This window comes from Microcaecilia unicolor, chromosome 13 (assembly GCF_901765095.1).
Source record: "Microcaecilia unicolor chromosome 13, aMicUni1.1, whole genome shotgun sequence".
NCBI lineage: Eukaryota > Metazoa > Chordata > Amphibia > Gymnophiona > Siphonopidae > Microcaecilia > Microcaecilia unicolor.
This window is the reverse complement of record NC_044043.1, coordinates 92,043,958-92,064,161: the sequence shown is the minus strand read 5'-3', so window position 1 is coordinate 92,064,161 and position 20,204 is coordinate 92,043,958. Positions and strand designations below refer to the sequence as shown.

General features: G+C 43.8%; 1 protein-coding gene across 1 annotated transcript in view; it reads right to left on the bottom strand.

Moving 5' to 3' along the window:
- Positions 1-20,201, bottom strand: part of TMCO4 (transmembrane and coiled-coil domains 4) — a 231,302-nt gene extending 211,101 nt beyond the window's left edge. The window contains exon 1 of the mRNA XM_030186267.1: positions 20,120-20,201. The gene's annotated coding sequence lies outside the window, so the exon portion shown is untranslated. The remainder of the gene's footprint in view (positions 1-20,119) is intronic.
- Between the last annotated feature and the right edge of the window lie 3 nt (positions 20,202-20,204).

The window sequence follows — 20,204 nt, the reverse complement described above, 5'->3', positions numbered from 1 at the left end:
CGAACTGAAGTACGCTATGGACCCAGCACAACTCTACTGCCATATGATTCCCTAATGTGACTGTGCCAGATAAAGTTACTACTACTACTACTACTACTACTACTATTTAGCATTTCTATAGCGCTACAAAGCATACGCAGCGCTGCACAAACATAGAAGAAAGACAGTCCCTGCTCAAAGAGCTTACAATCTAATAGACAAAAAAATAAATAAAGTAAGCAAATCAAATCAATTAATGTGAACGGGAAGGAAGAGAGGAGGGTAGGTGGAGGCGAGTGGTTACAAGTGGTTACGAGTCAAAAGCAATGTTAAAGAGGTGGGCTTTCAGTCTAGATTTAAAGGTGGCCAAGGATGGGGCAAGACGTAGGGGCTCAGGAAGTTTATTCCAGGCGTAGGGTGCAGCGAGACAGAAGGCGCGAAGTCTGGAGTTGGCAGTCGTGGAGAAGGGAACAGATAAGAAGGATTTATCCATGGAGCGGAGTGCACGGGAAGGGGTGTAGGGAAGGACGAGTGTGGAGAGATACTGGGGAGCAGCAGAGTGAGTACATTTATAGGTTAGTAGAAGAAGTTTGAACAGGATGCGAAAACGGATAGGGAGCCAGTGAAGGGTCTTGAGGAGAGGGGTAGTATGAGTAAAGCGACCCTGGTGGAAGATGAGACGGGCAGCAGAGTTTTGAACCGACTGGAGAGGGGAGAGGTGACTAAGTGGGAGGCCAGCAAGAAGCAGATTGCAGTAGTCTAAACGAGAGGTGACAAGGGTGTGGATGAGGGTTTTGGTAGAGTGCTCGGAAAGAAAGGGGCGGATTTTACGGATGTTGTAAAGAAAGAAACGACAGGTCTTGGCAATCTGCTGGATATGAGCAGAGAAGGAGAGAGAAGAGTCAAAGATGACCCCAAGGTTTCGAGCTGAGGAGACAGGGAGAATGAGAGGAGGATCTTACCCCTACTCTCTATGTATTTGTTCACATCGGAGTCAGCAAACGCTTCTCCAGTACCATGTAAGCCACATTGAGCCTGCAAATAAGTGGGAAAATGTGGGATGCAAATGTAATAAATAAATAAATAAATGACCCTCTTTTTTGGCCTTTTTCCCCACTTTGTTGGGGTTCCCCCCCCCCCCCATCTGTAGGCTGTGTTTTATAGAAAAAAATGCCCTGTGTTATTAAAAAAATATGTTGTGACCTACAGCTATAGAACTCATGCTTCAATGATCTTCAGACACCCAGGACTCTGTAAAATACAACAACACAAGATTATGTTCTAATATCCAGTCCTGCAACAAAATTGTTTTGCATCCTACCTACCTGGCATTTTAAGCCTCAGTTATACAGTTCTAATATTTTCAATGTATTCAACTGAACCTCTGAGTGGAATAGCAATCAGATAATCTTGTCTTAACACAGTAACAAGTTCGGTGCCTACTAGTCCTGGAATCCTGCCATGAAGACATCATTTGCAACTTTGTACAAAGCTTTTTCATAGCTAAACAAATCAGTGTCAACTACCTAAATCTTATTGCCCAAACCCCCAATATAAAAATCCTAAACAATAAGCTGACAAAAAGCATATATTACTAAAGACACAGGAGTCTTTTTATCAAGCTGCGGGGAAAAGGGGACGTTTTTCCCCGTGCACCAGGGACGGTTTTTCCACAGCTGGTTGAAATTCCCCCCCCCCCCCCACACACACACGAAATGGCCATGTGGTGAGATAACTCTTACTGCATGGCCATGTGTCAGGGAGCCCTGACTGCCAACCACTAAGGTGGCGATAAGGGCTCCCGCACTAGCCCAGCGGTAACTGGGCAGCACCCAGTGATGCCCGATCAAGGCCGGGTTATTTCCACGCAAGCTGTGGGAGGAGGGGTTCTTTTTCCCCTGGAAATGGCGTGTGCTTAGGGCGGGACTACTGCCGGCGGCCATGTTGGGCCGGCGGTAGTCACAGAAGAGTGAGCGGTAAGCCTGCATTGAGCTTCCTGTCGCTCTGTAAAAGGGGTCCTCCAAGAACAGGACGCTGCCCTTTCCTCCTCGTTCTATAACTTTAGGGGTCCTTTTTGTGGCTTGTGGTCGTGTGGGTGCGTGCTTTTGGTCTGCGCTGGGCCAGGTTTTACCGTATCTGGGAAAAAGGGCTTTTTTTCAATGGGCCGAGAAAAAGGGACTGTGGTAAAATTGAAACCAGTGCGAACCTGTTTAGGGCCTGAGCCCTTAACGCCACCCAAGGATCTAGCAATAAGGGCTGACGTGCTACGCACATGGTGACCGGTCAGCGTATGCCAACTGCTAACTAACACCAGAAATGCTGGGTGTGGCAGGAAATAAAAAAATAATTTGTCCCAGCGGTACGGGCGCAACGCCAAATCTGAAATTACCACCATGGGGCGTGCTAGCCTGGAGGTAGTCTCATTTTGGCGTGTGCTGCACGTGCATAGAGCCTACTGTGCCTTTGTAAAAGGGCCCCTGAGCGCCTACTAAAACTTGGGGGGTGCAGTAGAGGAGTAGTTATGGCAGATGACTTTGATCCTGGGGAACTGGGTTTGATTCCCACTGCAGCTCTTTGGGCAAGTCACTTAATCCTCCATTGCCCCAGGTACAAATAAGTATCTGTGTATACTATGTAAACTGCTTTGAATGTAGTTGCAAAAACCATAGAAAGGCAGTATATCAAGTCCCATTTCCCTATTTGAGATTCTACATGGAATGTTGCTAGTGGAGAAGTAGCCTAGTGGTTAGCACCCTGGACTGGGGAATTGGGTTCAATTCCCACTGCAGCTCCTTAACTCTCTATTGCCCCAGGTATAAATAAGTACCTGTATCCAATATGTAAACTGCTTTGATTGTAACCACAGAAAGACGGTCTATCAATTCCCTTTAGGGGTCCTTTTACAAAGATGTGCTAGCATTTTTGGAATATATGGGTGTCTCTAGCATAGCATATCCTTATTTTTAGTGTGTGCTAAAAGTGCTAGCTTGCCTTTGTAAAAGGGCCCCTTCATCGGGTAAATATATACTTATACGTGCTATGGTATAAATGATATGCCCAAAGTGCATATATTTAAATGCAGGGGGGGGGGAGAGGTCACAGAAAATATATAAATTAAAATCAGAAAAGAACTCCAATCAAAAAAGGAAAGCACACCCATCCAAAGCACATTCAATGACCTTACGACTTCATGAAATAGGAACCTGTGAATCAACCTAACCTATGACTTATGAGGAAGCGGAAGACCCATACAATAAAGTAAAATAATGGACCTTTAAAAGATGTTTAAACCGGCACAGAGATGCCTCTTCCCGCAATAATTGTGGCAGAGCATTCCACAACACCGGTGCCAAATGAAAGAAAAAAACAGAACACTTGTTCTCGTGGACTCTAAGTGGGTCCTAGTTGAGTTCTATTTCCCGAACACAAAGATCGACCTGGAATATAGGAAATAACTAATTGTGGGGCACTCTCTCGAAATAGGCCCCGTGAGTTAGAACTAGGATGTTGAACAAAATCTGAAATTGGACCAACAAACCAAAGAAAATTATAATAAAGAGGTTTAACGTGGTCAAAATGATGTTTGCGAGCCAAAAGATGAATTGCGGTATTCTGCGGCACGTGAAACTTTTTAAGATTGTCCTTTACTACCTCTGCCAAAACCACATTACCATAATCCAACTGACATAAACAATGCATGTATCAGAGCATGAAAAGTAGCAGTATCAAACCTATCTTGAATCATATGTAATTTACAGAGAGCAGTATAGCCCCCCTTCTATACTACTCTCAATAGAGAGTTAAGGAGCTGCAGTGGGAATTGAACTCAATTCCCCAGTCCAGGGCGCTAACCACTAGGCTACTTCTCCACTAGCAACATTCCATGTAGAATGGGAAGGAGTGTCTTCAGCATCAGGCTGGTTAAAGTACTAAAGAGGGCTTTAAACTAAAATTGATGGGGACGGGTATAAAAGGCCGCGAAGCCATAATTAACCTCAAGGAAGGTAGGACATCTAATGCCTCTATAGAAGGGAATAAAAAGAGTAAAATCTGGAGAGCCTTGTATACCAATGCCCATAGTATGGGAAACAAACTTCTAGAACTTGAGGCTACAATGTTGGAAGCGGACTTGGATTTAGTGGCGGTCACGGAGACGTGGTTCACGGAGAACCATGACTGGGACGTTGCTATACCTGGCTATAATCTATTCAGGAAGGACAGAGTAGGAAAAAAAGGGTGGAGGTGTGGCATTATATGCTAAGAATGACATCCAAGTGACAGAACTGCAGGACGTGTGGGGTATGGAAGAAGCGCTGTGGGTTAAACTGGAAAGAGGGAAAGGAAAATGTATCTATATCGGAGTGATATACAGACCACCCTCACAGTCGGAGGAAATGGACAGGGACTTAATGGAAGACATCCGCAAGATAGCTAGGAAAGGGGAAGTACAACTGATAGGTGACTTCAATGTGCCGGATGTTGATTGGGGTGTCCCGGCTGCGGGGTCATCTAGAAGCAAAGAGATCTTAGATTCCCTACAGGAAGAATTGTTCCGGCAGTTGGTGACAGAACCGACGCGGGATGGAGCTGCTGTGGACCTGGTGCTTACGAATGGAGAGTACATTTTTGACGTCAAGGTGGTGGACCATTTGGCATCTAGTGATCATCGTATGGTATGGTTCAATATTAAAACAGAAGAGAGGGCTCACTCGAGATTGAAGGTCCTGGATTTCAAAGGAACTTACTTTGCCGAGATGGGGGGATTTCTCAAGGAACAGTTAGCGGGATGGGAACAGCTGAAGGATGTAGAACAGCAATGGATGAGACTGAAAGGAGCTATATTAAAGGCGACTAACCTTTATGTTAGAAAAGTACATAAAAGTAAGAGGAAAAGAAGGCCTCTCTGGTACTTGAATGTACTAGCTGAAAAGATAAGGGTAAGGAGGCTAGCCTTTGCATGTTATAAGACGACTCAGAAAGATGAAGACAGGAGAGAATACCTAAATAAGCGAAGAGAAGCTGGAAAAGCTATCAGGAAAGCGAAGCGGCAAATGGACGAAAAGATAGCTAATATGGTAAAATTGAGGGACAAGACCTTTTTCAGATATGTAAGTGGCAAGAGGAAGTGCCATAATAGCATTGAGGCTCAAAGCTGAGGGTGAGAAATATGTGGAAGATGATAAGGATAAAGCTGAACTGCTTAATGATTATTTTAGCTCGGTGTTCACGAATGAAAAATGGGGGGGGGGGGGGGGGGGGGGGGTAGGGCTGCAGAAAGCAAAGGCTAAAGGGGATGGAGGTAAGGTAGACCAAGACCCGTTTACGGAGGACTGTGTTCGTGAGGGGCTTGCCAAACTAAAAGTAGACAGAGTGATGGGGCCTGATGGGATACACCAGAGGGTGCTTAAGGAACTTGGAGAAGTTCTGTCGGCTCCGCTGACGGACCTCTTCAATGCTTCCTTAGAAACTGGGGTGGTGCCGGTGGACTGGAGAAGGGCAGATGTGGTTCCTTTGCACAAGAGTTGGAAGTAAGGAGGAGGTTGGGAATTACAGACCTGTCAGTCTGACCTCGGTGGTGAGGAAGCTAATGGAAACGCTTCTAAAGAGGAGGATTGTGACATTTCTTGAACTACATGGAATGCGGGACCCGAGGCAGCATGGCTTCACCAGTGACAGGTCGTGTCAGACGAATCTGACTGTCTTCTTCGACTGGGTGACCAAATAATTGGATGTGGGAAGGGCGCTTGACGTGGTATACTTGGATTTCAGCAAAGCCTTTGACACGGTTCCGCACAGGCGACTGATAAATTGAGTGCGCTTGGTGTGGGACCTAGAGTAATGGATTGGGTAAAATCCGATTGGCGCGCATCCAAAATAAAAATTATTTTTCGGACATGCGCATTGGACGTGCTCCAAAAATGAAATTACCTTAAGAATCACACGGTAGCCGGATGGTAACTCCATTTTGGCGTGTGTTGGGCACGCGTAGACACGCGGCTTAGTAAAAGGACCCCTAAAAAACAAAAATCAAACCACAACATTTCTTCCTCTTTTGGGATTTTCATTCTTATGGTGTTGGCTTGATACAGATTAATGGAAGAAGCAATTCATATGATTTAAGATTAGGAAATTCCTTTTTAAATGTTCATTTGTTGTTTTTAAACACTCTTTTTTTCCAAGGGAGCATCAGAACTGTATGTTAACTATACCAGCAAAGCCAAATTAGTATCACCCACAACAGAAAAAAAAAAAGTCCATCTTTGCTCTGAGTGTTTCTTCCACCCACAGTTGTCCCCAGCAGGATCGCTGTTCTGCCAGGCAACTGGGCATTAGTGGGAGAATGTGATTACTGGAAGCTTAGATATTAGCTAAATAGATGACAACGTGTCCATTCTTGCTGATCCAGCTGTGAATAAGAAAGCAATGACTGACTCAAAAATAAAAGTTAGGAGCACAGCCTTCAATTACAGGAAAGAACAGATTTTCCTTCTGCAGACTAATCGGAGAGTTGTTCAATCTCTTTCCCCCTCGCTGTGCTTCTCCCTTCCCTCTCATTCTATCAATCTTTTATACCACTGAATGTTAAATTAGTTTGGTTGGAGAAGTTTCTTTATGCATGGGCCTCAGCATCACCAGCAAACTTGGAAAAGAAAAATTCAGATTAGTGGCTGAGAATGAAAGTTTAAACAAAGGAAACAAGGGGTAGAAACAATAGCTACAAACAGGCCAATTAAATACAAACAGGAGCAATTAAATAAGGGTACATTTTTACATGCCATTTATTGATGAAAGAAACATAATATTACTAGTAAAAAAGGCCCGTTTCTGACACAAATGAAACGGGCGCTAGCAAGGTTTTCCTGGGAGTGTGTATGTTTGGGAGAGTGTATGTGCGAGTGACTGTTTGAGAGTCAAAGTGAAAGTGTGAGTGTGTGTGTGTGAGAGAGTGAGTCTGGGTGTGAGTGTGTTTGTGAGAGAGTGTGTGTGTGAGAATGAGAGTGTGTGCAAGTGTGTATGTGAGACAGTGTGAGAGAGAGTGTGTGTGTGTGGGCGAGAGAGAGAGTGTGTGTGAGACACAGATTCTCTGTGAGAGTGAGTGTATGAGACCAAGCGAGTGTGTGAGTGACTGTGTGGCACATAGAGCGTGAATGTGATACAGTGTGAGACAGAGTGTGTGAGAGTGAGAGTCAGAAAGACATTGAGGCTCATTTTCAAAGAACTTAGCCTCCCAAAGTTCCATAGAAACCTATGGAACTTAGCCTCCCAAAGTGCTTTGAAAATATGCCTCATTGTATATGAGAGAGAGAGTGTGAGCCCTGCCCTCCCAATCCATGCCCATCTGTCCCCTGCCCTCTTCATTCATCCTTTTCCAGCAATTCCCCTCAATATTATGTACGTAATATAATAAAACACATCTAAATACAAGCAAGTAGAAATCGATAAAAACCTGGCATGACAAAAACAAGACTTCATAAAATGACAGTCTAAAACATACAACCTAAAAGCAGAGATTCAAATCCTGAGAAGTAGAGGGAAAGAAAAAAAAAAGAGAAAAAAAAAAAAAAAAAGAGAAAACCAAAAGCAAATAACCAAGAACAAAAACATATCTGAAAAAGATTTCTTACCCAGCAACCGACACAACACATATAGGCAAGGAAGCCTCAGCTTGTGTGAGCTGCCATACCCTGAGGTTCTTCACAGACCATAGGATTAAAAGCTGTAACAGAGTATTGTAACATACCAACCCATAAGCATCTAACATAAAAACACTACCCTTCAAGCATACCAAGTCAAGCAACAGGAAATTCTTGAAATAACTGAAAAACTATAAAACACACACTCGCACATTCACTCTCTCACACACACTCTCTCTCAAAGATACACACTCCGAGGAAAACCTTGCTAGCGCCCGTTTCATTTCTTTCAGAAACGGGCCTTTTTTTTACTAGTCTAACATAAAAGCACTGCCCTTCAAGCATACCAAGTCAAGCAACAGGAAATTCTTGAAATAACTGAAAAACTATAAAACATATGAAAAGAAACTTCAAAGCTTTACTTTTGCTGACTTCAAAGTGCAGGGGCAGATAATGTCTACGCTCTCTTTTGTGAATGGACAGCCCCGGCTCGGGAAGCCATTGACACTTGCAATTTCCCACAATTCCTCTTTGATCGACATCACGGAGATACCATTGATGCAAAAGATTAACCCATTGAAGAGAAGACAAAATCAGTAAAAATATATACTTCTTATTACATAAGAGCAGCCATACTGGGTCAGACCAATGGTCCATCTAACCTAGTCACAAATACCTGGCAGAAACCCAATTAGCAGCAACGTTCAATGCAACCAATCCCGGGGCAAGCAGTTGCTTCCCCATGTCTGTCTCAATAGCAGACTATGGACTTTTCCTCCAGGAATTTGTCCAAACCTTTTTTAAACCCAGATACGGTAACCGCTGTTACCACATCCTGCGGCAAAGCGTTCCAGAGCTTTACTATTCGTTGAGTGAAACAATATTTCCTCCTATTTGTTTTAAAAGTATTTCCACGTATCTTCCTTGAGTGTTTTCTAGTCTTTGTAGTTTTGGAATAAGTAAAAAATTGATTTACCTCTATTTGTTCTATACCACTCAGGATTTTGTAGACCTCAATCATATCTCCCCTCACCCGTCTCTTTTCCAAGCTGAAGAGCCCTAACCTTTTTAGCCTTTCCTCATAAGAGAGGAGTTCTATCTCCTTTATCATTTTCGTCGGTCTTCTTTGAACCTTTTCTAATTCCGCTATTTTTTTTTGAGATATGGCGACCAGAGCTGAAAGCAATACTCAAGGTGCGGTCACACCATGAGCCGCACAACCTGAGAAGGATCCACGAACTAACAAACTTTCGAACATCACTGAAGACCCATCTTTTTAAAAAGGCATACTACACAGAATAACAAATACATAGTAACATAGTAACGTAGTAGATGATGGCAGAAAAAGACCTGCATGGTCCATCCAGTCTGCCCAAGATAAACTTATGTGTATACCTTACCTTGATTTGTACCTGTCTTTCTCAGGGCACAGACCGTATAAGTCTGCCCAGCAGTTTTTCCCGCCTCCCAACCACCTGTCCCGCCTCCCATCACCGGCTCTGGCACAGACCATATAAGTCTGCCCTCCCCTATTCTCGCCTCCGAACCACCAACCCCTCTTCCCCCCACCTGCTCTGCCACCCAATCTCCCTCGCCTTTATTCAGAACTATTTTTATATCTGCTTGCTTTAAACTTCTAATATGTTATTCCACATCTCTATGTAACAATAAGTGATTACGTTCTAATCTATTACCACCAAGAATGATACATTGTAAGCCACATTGAGCCTGCAAAAAGGTGGGAAAATGTGGGATACAAATGCAATAAATAAATAAAATACAAAGGCATTCATGTATTTTTGGTCTTATTCACCATCCCTTTCCTGATAATTCCAAGCATCCTGCTTGCTTTTTTGGCCGCCACTGCACACTGAGCAGAAGATATCAGTGTATGATCTACAACGACACCAAGATCTTTTTCTTGGGTGCTGACCCCCCAAGGTGGACCCTAGCATCAGGTAACTATGATTTGGATTATTCTTTCCAATGTGCATCACCTTGCAGAGTAAGCATGTAAAACTGACCTGAGGAGACTGGCCTTTTGTATTCCACAGTACCAATACTTGAAATGAAACAGGAAATTGCAAGAAAATGTCCTACTTTTTTTTTTTTTTTTTAATGAAACAGAAGAAAAATGAACTCTCTCATTAATTTTTTCACTTTGCTACACTTCCAAAATAAAAAAGCTTTCTTGGACTTAGTGCTATCCTTCCCAGATTGCCCTGGGCGGTAATTCAGAATTTTTGGTGCTCACCAAAAACACATGGTAGAAAATATTTTCTATTTTCTACCACGTGGCGCTTACCCACCAGTAAAGGGCAGTGGGTAGTAGCGCATGAGACCTTACCGCTAAGTCAACGGGTGGCATTAAGGTCTCTGGCCGAAAATGGACGCACGTTGGTTTTTATTTTGCCACACGTCCATTTCCAGCCCCCCCTTAAAAAAGGGCTCTTTTTCTAGGTGGTGGTAAAAACTGGCTCGGTGTGCGCCCAAAAGATGCGCTGTCACTGTCGCAGGCCACTTTTTGCCACGGCTTAGTAAAAGGGTCCCTGAATTGGGTGAATGTCACTACTGAATAAAACTGGCAAAGTGCTAGAGTTAAAATTATCCAGATAACCTTAAGCCAGATGTTTGCATGGTGCCACTTATTTAGTTGAGTGGAGGAGAAGCCTAGTGGTTAGTGCAGTGGACTCTGATCCTGGGGAACTGAGTTTGATTCCCACTGCAGCTCCTGGTGACTGTGGGCAAGTCACTTAACCCTCCATTGCCCCAGATACAAATAAGTACCTGTATATACTAAGTAAACTGCTTTCAATATAATAGCAAAAACCTCAGAAAGACAGTATATCAAGTCCCATTTCCCTTTCCCTTATGACATCACAATATCAGAAGTGAGCCAAGTATCAGGCAATCAAGCCATTGTGACATCACTGATGAGGTTGGCTCTTATTGGTGGAATGAGTGGAGGAGTGGCCTAGTGGTTAGAGTGGTGGACTTTGGTCCTGGGGAACTGGGTTCGATTCCCACTGCAGGCACAGGCAGCTCCTTGTGACTCTGGGCAAGTCACTTAACCCTCCATTGCCCCTGGTACAAAATAAGTACCTGAATATATGTAAACCGCTTTGAATGTAGTTGCAAAAACCTCAGAAAGGTGGTATATCAAGTCCCATTTCCCCTTTCCCCTATCTGTACTGCTCCAAGAGTGCTCTTTATAGAACTAGCGTTGAGTGCTGAACTTTATCGAAGCCAAATTTCCTGTGCTATTTATAGAATCTGGCCCAGTCTGTGAGCAGAGCTGAACTGATAATTGCATGTGTGCCAAGCTGGTTACTGGACTTTGATTAGCCTGGATCGGAATCCAATACAAAACTGAAGATGGCATTACACATGCCATTCGCTGAGGGGCCCTTTTACAAAGTGCTGGTAAGCCCAACGCAGGCTTCCTGCACACTAATCTGGAGCTACCAGTGGCCCAATGCACCCGATGCACCGGTGATAGTTCCAGTCCCAGCCAGTGGCATAGCTACGTGGGATTTGGCCCTGGACCCCTCTGCCGACGACCCTCTCGACCCCCCCCTCCTGCCATCGCCTGCCCTTGCTGGAGGGGGACCCCAACCCCCGCCAGCCGAGGTTCTCTTCTTCCCGCAAAAGGGTTCCTTCTGTTTCTGACTTCCTGTACGTACTTGCTGGAAGAAGAGGACCTCGGCTGGCGGGGGTTGGGTCCCCTGCCAGCAAAGGTAGGTGATGGGGGGTTGGCGGCGAGAGGGGGGTCGAGAAGGTCGTCGGCAGGAGGTCAAAGTTGTTGGTGGTGGCAGCGGCGGGGTCGGCAATGGCGGGGAGGGGGGGTTGGCAGCACCGGGGGGGCTAAAATGTGCCCCCTCACCTCTCTGGACCCCCCTCCCGCCGAAGTCTGGCTATGCCCCTGGTCCCAGCATGTGCTATTTCCTGTGCTGTGGAAATAGGGCTGTAATTTCTAGCACAATGCTAACCCGGCGGTAATCTGGCAGCGCCACACGCTACCCTGTTACCACTGGCTTAGCCCGAGAGCCCTTACCACCACCTCAATGGGTGGCGGTAAGTGCTCCCCCTTGCAAGGCCACGCGATAAGAGCAATCTTATCACATGGCCATGGATACTTTTAGCCTTTTTTACCTGCTGCAGTAAAAAGGGCCGCGGCATGCTGCAAAAACAGCCCCTGCCGCGAGTACAGGGCCCTTTTTACTGCAGCTAGGTAAAAGGACCCCTGTGTGCTGCTTGGAAAGTCTCCCTTGCACAACCAGACTCCTCATGTTCTCTGGACAAACCTGGAGAACTGGAGATTACAAAATATGGTTGACTGGCGCCACCTAGTGTACACCTTTGAACTATTCCCAGTTAGCAGATACAAAAAAAAAAAGAAACGTATTTTTATTTATTTATTGCTTATTGGGATTTATTAACCACCTTTATGAAGAGATTCACATTGACACATAACATAGATTTCATAGCACTGTTAGGCACCTCTCTTAGTTTTAACCTAGCTGGCTAGATTGCACTTAAAAATAACCGGCAATCTGATGTGCCAACATTTGACCAGCTAGATGTGTGTATGTACTTGATTTTTTTCCTCTAAAGTTGGACATTCAAGTAATCTGGCTAACGCTGAAAATAAGTCCTAGGAGATAAATTCATCAAAACTAGGCTCCTAAATTTATCCACTGAGAGAGGGAAAATATGTAAAAACAGAGGCTTACGTGGCTAATGCCCACAGTTAGCCAGCTAAACCCTTTGAAAATTCTCCCCCTGGTAAGCAGAATTAGCCAAGTTTTGGAAATGTGTTTATGTTTATTTAAGCTTGTTATACCACATAAACTGCACATGGTGAATCTAAGCATTGTACAATTTAAAAAAAAAATGTAAAAGATATAAGAAATAGAACACCTGCAAATGACAGGACAGGTATATGTTCAAAACACAGAAGGAGGGAAAGAGAACTGATATACCGCCTTTCTGTGGTATTTTGCAACTACATTCAAAGCGGTTTACATATATTCAGGTACTTATTTTGTACCAGGGGCAATGGAGGGTTAAGTGACTTGCCCAGAGTCACAAGGAGCTGCAGTGGGAATCGAACTCAGTTCCCCAGGATCAAGGGGTCCACTGCACTAACCACTAGGCTACTCCTCAACTCATTCCACCAATAAGAGCCAACCTCATCAGTGATGTCACAATGGCTTAAAGTCCATTGCACTAACCACTAGGCTACTCCTCCACTCATTCTACCAATAAGAGCCAACCTCATCAGTGATGTCACACAATGGCTTGATTGCCTGATACTTGGCTCACTTCTGATATTGTGATGTCATAAGGGAAAGGGAAATGGGACTTGATATACTGCCTTTCTGAGGTTTTTGCAACTATATTCAAAGCGGTTTACATATATTCAGGTACTTATTTTGTACCAGGGGCAATGGAGGGTTAAGTGACTTGCCCAGAGTCACAAGGAGCTGCAGTGGGAATCGAACTCAGTTCCCCAGGATCAAAGTCCACTGCACTAACCACTAGGCTACTCCTCCACTCATTCCACCAATAAGAGCCAATCTCATCAGTGATGTCACAATGGCTTAAAGTCCATTGCACTAACCACTAGGCTACTCCTCCACTTGCAACATTCCATCTAGAATCTCAAATAGGGAAAGGGAAACGGGACTTCATTTTTTGCAAATACATTCAAAGCAGTTTACATATATTCAGGTACTTATTTTGCACCAGGGGCAATGGAGGGTTAAGTGACTTGCCCAAAGTCACAAGGAGCTGCAGTGGGAATCGAACCCAGTTCCCCAGAATCAAAGTCCACTGCACTAACCACTGGCTACTCCTCCACTTGCAACATTCCATCTAGAATCTCAAATAGGGAAAGGGAAACGGGACTTCATTTTTTGCAAATACATTCAAAGCAGTTTACATATATTCAGGTACTTATTTTGCACCAGGGGCAATGGAGGGTTAAGTGACTTGCCCAAAGTCACAAGGAGCTGCAGTGGGAATTGAACCCAGTTCCCCAGGATCAAAGTCCACTGCACTAACCACTGGCTACTCCTCCACTTGCAACATTCCATCTAGAATCTCAAATAGGGAAAGGGAAACGGGACTTCATTTTTTGCAAATACATTCAAAGCAGTTTACATATATTCAGGTACTTATTTTGTACCAGCGGCAACGGAGGGTTAAGTGACTTGCCCAGAATCACAAGGAGTTGCAGTGTGAATTGAACTCAGTCCCCCAGGATCTTGCACTAACCACTAAGCTAGTCCTCCATTTGAAGAGAGGTAGAGGTATAAAGCATTACAGCTAGTATTTCAGGATAGCTGACCCCAAGGGCAACCCCCAACAGAGAGGTAAATTCTATATACATCACTAATAGTTCGGCACCAAAAAAACTGAGCACTAACCCCCAAATTGTATACAAGTCGCTAAAAATGTTGTGCACAATTTAATTGAATAATGAGCTAATTAGTGATGAAAAATTGGCTTGCTAACAACCAATTATTACCACTAATTAGATTTAATTGAAATATATGTGCCTAAATTTTACGTGAAAAGGGGTTGCAGAAACGAGAGGGTCATGGGCAGAATGGGGCCGTTCCTAACATTCACATGAATGGGGGATACATGCCGAATTTAGGCACGTGCATTTGCACCACATTTCAATTGGTGCAAAGGGTCATTCCTACAGTTATCCGCGATTCCTAGGCATAAGCACCATTCTATAAACCGCGCCTAACTTTATGCACAGTTTATACAATACTGGTTTTTTGAGGCTCATTTATTTATTTATCAATGTATTTAAACCCCACATTATTCCCACAAACATGCAGTCCTACATAAGTCCTGTAGAAAATGCTTTTGCAAACAGATGCGTTTTTAGTGCCTTGCGAAAGAGAAGGTAGTCACTCAGACTGGTTATGGCTCTGGGAAGTGCATTCCAGTTGTGCGCACTGATGAAGGGAAAGCTTGACGCCTGAAGAGAGCCATGCTTACATCCTTTCCAGCTTGGGTAATGCAAGGTGAGATATAATCGAGATGTTGGGTCAGCATTCCTGGCAGGCAAGTCGATCATGTTCAGCATGTAACTTGGTACAGTCCAGTTGATGATTTTATGTACCATGGTGCAAACCTTGAATACAATTCGCTCCTTGATTGGAAGCCAGTGAAGTTTAGCAAGAAGAGGCTTTGCACTATCGAACCGGGCTTTATTGAAGACTAGTAAAAAAGGCCCGTTTCTGACACAAATGAAATGGGCGCTAGCAAGGTTTTCCTCAGTGTGTATGTTTGAGAGAGTGCATGTGAGAGTGACTGTGTGTGAGAGAGAGAGAGTGAGTCTGGGTGCGAGTGTGTCTGTGAGAGAGAGAGTGTGTGTGTGTGAGAATGAGAGTGTGTGCAAGTGCGTATGTGAGACACAGTGTGAGAGAGAGTTCATTTCACACAGATACAGTGTGTGCGAGAGTGTGTGTGAGACACAGACTCTCTGTGAGACTGAGTGTATGAGACCAAGAGAGTGTGTGAGTAACTGTGTGACACATAGAGAGTGAATGTGATACAGTGTAAGACATAGAGTGTGTGAGAGACAGTGTGTGAGAGTGAGAGAGAGAAAGACATTGACTGTGAGAGTGTGTGAGAGAGAGAGTGTGTGTGTGACAGAGATACCTCCCCCTCCCTCCCTCTCTCTGGTGTCAGGCCCCACCCTCTCTCTCTCTGGTGTCTGAGCGTTACTGTGCAGGACGCTGAGCTCTGGCTGTGCTTCAAGGAACTGACCAATCCTATTTAATAGAATGCACCTCCAACATTCTGAAGCCGAGAAACCTCATGTGGTTGGTCACTTCTGCTTGTGACGAACCCGGAAGTACGTGATGTCAATTCAGGAGATGGCTACAGAGAGCAGGAATGCCTCAGCCATGTAGTCAGCTTCAGAATGTTGGAGGTGCGTTTTATTATAGAATAAGTCTTGCCGCTGTATTTTGGGCAGTCTGTAATTTCCTCAAAACAAAGTCTTTACACCCTGCTAACGTACCATTGCAGTAGTCAGTATGACAAAGCACTAATGATTGTATCATATTTCTAAAGAGATGCCTCGCGAAGAGGTGGCGTACCCGCTTCAGCTTCCACATCATGATGAACATCTTCTTTGTTTGCGCCGTTGCTTGACTTTCAAATGTTAAAAAACGGTCAAAGATAACACCCAAAATCTTTAATTGATCAGAGATAGGAAGGATGAGATTGTTAACAGCAACAGAAGTTGGCATCATATATAGAATTCACTCCTAAGCTAGTATTCTATAAAAGCAGAGTTGCGCGCCAGGGTTTTTTTTTTTTTTACTAAGGCGCACTCACATTTTTAGCGCGCTAAAATTGGGCACAAGCTAAACCTTAGAGACACCCATGGAAATGATTTGGCATCTCTAACGTTTAGCGCATGCCCAATTTTTAGCATGTGCTGAAAACGTGAGCAAGCCTCTAGATTGTAAGCTCTTTGAGCAGGGACTGTCTTTTTGTGTATGGTGTACAGCGCTGCGTATGCCTTGTAGCATTATAGAAATGTTAAATAGTAGTTGTTGTATTTGGATTGTGTTCACAGCTTTTGGGAGGTCATTCCATAGTTGCGCGCTTATGTAGGAGAAGCCGGATGCGTAGGTTGTTTTGTATTTCAATCCTTTGCAATTTGGGTAGTGTAGGTTTAGCCTTAGTAAAGGGGGGCCCAAATCTGTTCTAGAATATTTATTTTTGAGAATTTACTACACCGCCTTAACTAACCAAGCAGGGCAAGGCAGTTTACAAACTAAGGGGCTCGGTTACTAAAGGGTGACGAAAAATGGCCCGCACTGGTGTAGGCTCGTGTATTGGACGTGTGCAGGTCCATTTTTCAGCGTGCCTGCAAAAAAGGTCTTTTTTTTTTGCTGACAGTGGACATGTGGCAATAAAAATCAGGGCTTGTCCATTTTGGGCCTGAGATCTTACTGCCATCCATTGACTAAGCGGTAAGGTCTCGTGCGTTAACCGGGCAGTAATCGTCAGCAAGCGTACACTGCCCATTACCACCCAGTTAGCGCCACATGGTAGAAAATAGAAATTATTTTCTGCTGCATGTTTTCGACGTGTGTCAAAATTAGAATTTCCGCCTGAAGGATGAGGTAGCCGGGCAGTAGTTCTAATTTGATGCGCACTGTAAGCACATAGGCGCCTACGAGTCTTAGTAAAAGGGCCCCTAAAATAATCACTGGAAAGGAAATACAATTGCAAATGGTGAAGGCAGCATTCACGCTAAGAACAGAAGGACAAAAACAGAATTACAGGGCAGTCACCCAGAAGTCCCATATACGTGGAAGTGTGCATTAGAGATGTTCTGAAAAATGGATTTAACAATGGCCTGCAGAAATGGGGGGGAAACCCCCTTTTCAATATGTAGTTTGCTAGATTCCACTCCAGTCCAACTTTCTAATTTTCCCGCTCCCAGTTCAGATGAGGACAACCCCTGTCTTCCTCTGCCTTTGGGGTTTGGAATTTAAATTTATACCACTATGCTAGTCTCAATATAATCACAATATTTCAAGCAAAGACAGCTACACTTTTAAAAAGGTGCGTAAGGGCCTACACGCGTGTAGCACATGTCAAATTGGCACTACCATCCAGCCAACATGTGCACCTGGCGGGAATAACGAGTTTGGCGCATGTTGAAAACTGCGGGGGCGTTGCTGGTGGTAATCGGCAGTTGGTTCGCACTGGACGGTTACCGCAGGGGTAACACGTAAGCCCTTACTGCTAAGTCAATGGGTGGCATTAATGGCTCAGTCCGTAAATAGATGTGTGCTGGTTTTCATTTTGCCGCACATCCATTTCCCAGCTCCAAAAAAAAAACCTTCTTTTTTTTCTAGACATGCTGGAGAAATGGTCCAGCGCGCGTCCAATACATGTACCCACAGGCCACGTTTTGGTGCGTCTTTGTAAAAAGGCCCACAATGAGTAGGGAAAATCAGCATCATTGGAGTTTTTCACATTATCAGACAGATACTAAAAATGGTTTTCTAATTGCGTGTCACTACTGCTTGATAAAGTCTGTGACTGAAAGGTCAATCGCTATAATTTTCAGGTTCACTGCTCTTCTGCTCTTTATTTATTTAAAACTTACTATGGGGAACTTTAACCCCCGCACTGCAGATCAAAAGCAGTTTACAGCCCAAAATCCACATAAAAGAAAAGAACTCCAAAAGCCATAAAAGAAAAGTCAGATCAATCATCCAAAAACAAAACTAAAACATATGGGCCCCTTTTATTTGGAATTCCCTTCCCTTAAATATCTGTGCCGGACATTTAAAAGCTTTAAAGCAGCTGTAAAAACCTGGCTTTTTCAGGAAGCCTTCCAGGCTACCTGACCCAGGGGTAGCTGTGACTGCCAGTTGTAAACAGTTACCACCCAGATGCTCTCCTGCCTTATATCCTCTTTTCCACCTCTCCCTTTCCCCCTCCCCTGTTGCATTTATATGGCAATTCTTAGGGGCCCTTTTACTAAGCTAGCGGCAGGGGCTGTTTTTGCCAAACGGAAGCTCTTTTTACCGCAGCTGGTAAAAAGGCTGAAAAAAGAAATGGGCATGCAGTAAAACTGAACTTACCACATGGCCATGCGGGGGGGGGGGGGGGGGGGGCTCCCACGTTAACCTGGCGGTAACCCCCTGCTGGGAATGCAGTGCGTTGGGGAAGGAATTACCGCCACAGCTAGGGTTACCGTATTTGCTCCTCCAAATAAGAGGACACGTCCCGCTCCACCCCTTTTACACCCCACCCCACCTGGTGGTCTAGTGATCTCTTCGGGGAATCCTTCCTGCCCTGAAGAGGTCACTAGACCACCAGGGCAGTATAGTAAGGTAAGGGGAGGAAAGGATAGGACACCCCTAGGCCCGCCTGCCCGTTTGTCCACAAATCTGGACAAACGGGCAGGCTGGCAAAACCCGCCCGGTTGCCCGGCCTTGTCCTCAAAAAGAGGACATGTCCGGGTAAAAAACGGATGTCTGATAACCCTAGCCACGTTGGGCTTACTGCTGCTTAGTAAAAGGGCCACTTAGTTATGTTTGCTTGTTCTGGATTGTATGTCCTTAATCTTTCCTATTAAAGTTTTGTAGATCTTTTCTGACTTTTTGAGGCTTTGTAATCAAGGCCCCCGTTTACTAAGCTTTGCTAGCGGCTGTTGGTGTCTACCCTCTTTTATTCTAGTCATATATTATCTAGCTCAACTTATCATACACTACTAAGCCCAACTTTACATTCTTTTCTACTGTTTTATTAAAATTCTATTAACTTTGTATTTCAAATTACTATGTAAGCCGCATTGAGCCTGCATTATGTGGGAAAGCGCGGGGTACAAATGTAATAATAATAATAAAAAAATAAAGCTGACATAGCTCATTCACTTTGAACGGGATGTGTTGGTACTGCTGTGCGACTTTCTTAACAGGAGAGTAAGTCTGTCTGCTTGTTAGAAAGTGCTAATAAACTATATACATTCAAGATAATGCTATTATACTCCAGTCTCTGCAATTGTTACCATCAAAAGCCTTTTGTAAAAGCTAGGTCTTCACTTTAGTTTTAAATAATTTTAAAGAAAATTCCTAATAGACAAAGGGAGGGAATTCCAAAAGGTAAGCCTTGAAAAAGAAATGTAAAAGTAATACGAAATTCAACAGGTACCCAATGCTGTTGATTGTTGGTATGATCTGATTTCCGTGAATTACACAATAAACGGATACCAGAATTTTGTAACGTCTGTAAATTTGTAAAGACCATAGAGAGCTAATTATGAGGACAAAACTCTTCACTTTCCTCAGCATTTTATTTATTTATTTATTGCATTTGTATCCCACATTTTCCCACCTTTTTGCAGGCTCAATGTGGCTTACAATACATCATGACTGGTGGAAATATATTAGAAATTAGACATTTAGTGTTACAGAAGAATCTTGGGTAACATGATAATGATAGAACATGATTGTAATATAACAAGCAGATAATATAAGGCAGTTCTGAATATATGTGGAGGAGTGGTGTATGTTCACATTTGTTGATCTTTCTTTTATAATACATTTATTTTCATGTTTTGACATTTTCATTTATAGAAATTTTTTATTACATTTTTATAACAGGGGTAGGAAATACAAATTACAAGACATAATCAGGTAATCACACCAAAGAATATCAGTGGACAGGTAACAGAGGGAGGCAGCAGGAGGAGGGTAGGGGGAAGCAATTTGTGAATGCATTCAAAGAGCAAAACCTGCAATTTACACTGGGAGTACTATGAAGAACTGTTGTTTAAAGAAAGATAGGTTGTTAAAGGCAGCCACACACTTTATCAACATCTAAGGGATTTCCAGCTTTGAGGGCTAAAGATAGCTGAAATGTGTGGATTTGTAAGACCATTTCTAAGCCTACAGCAATTAAGTTTGGAGTATAATGTTAACATTATTGAACAGGCAGCTTACACTTCCTGGTAGCCACTCTTTGTCGTCATCACCTCTCCCCCGTCACGTGACAGCCTTTCTTGGTCCTGAAGCCTCTTTTTTTTTT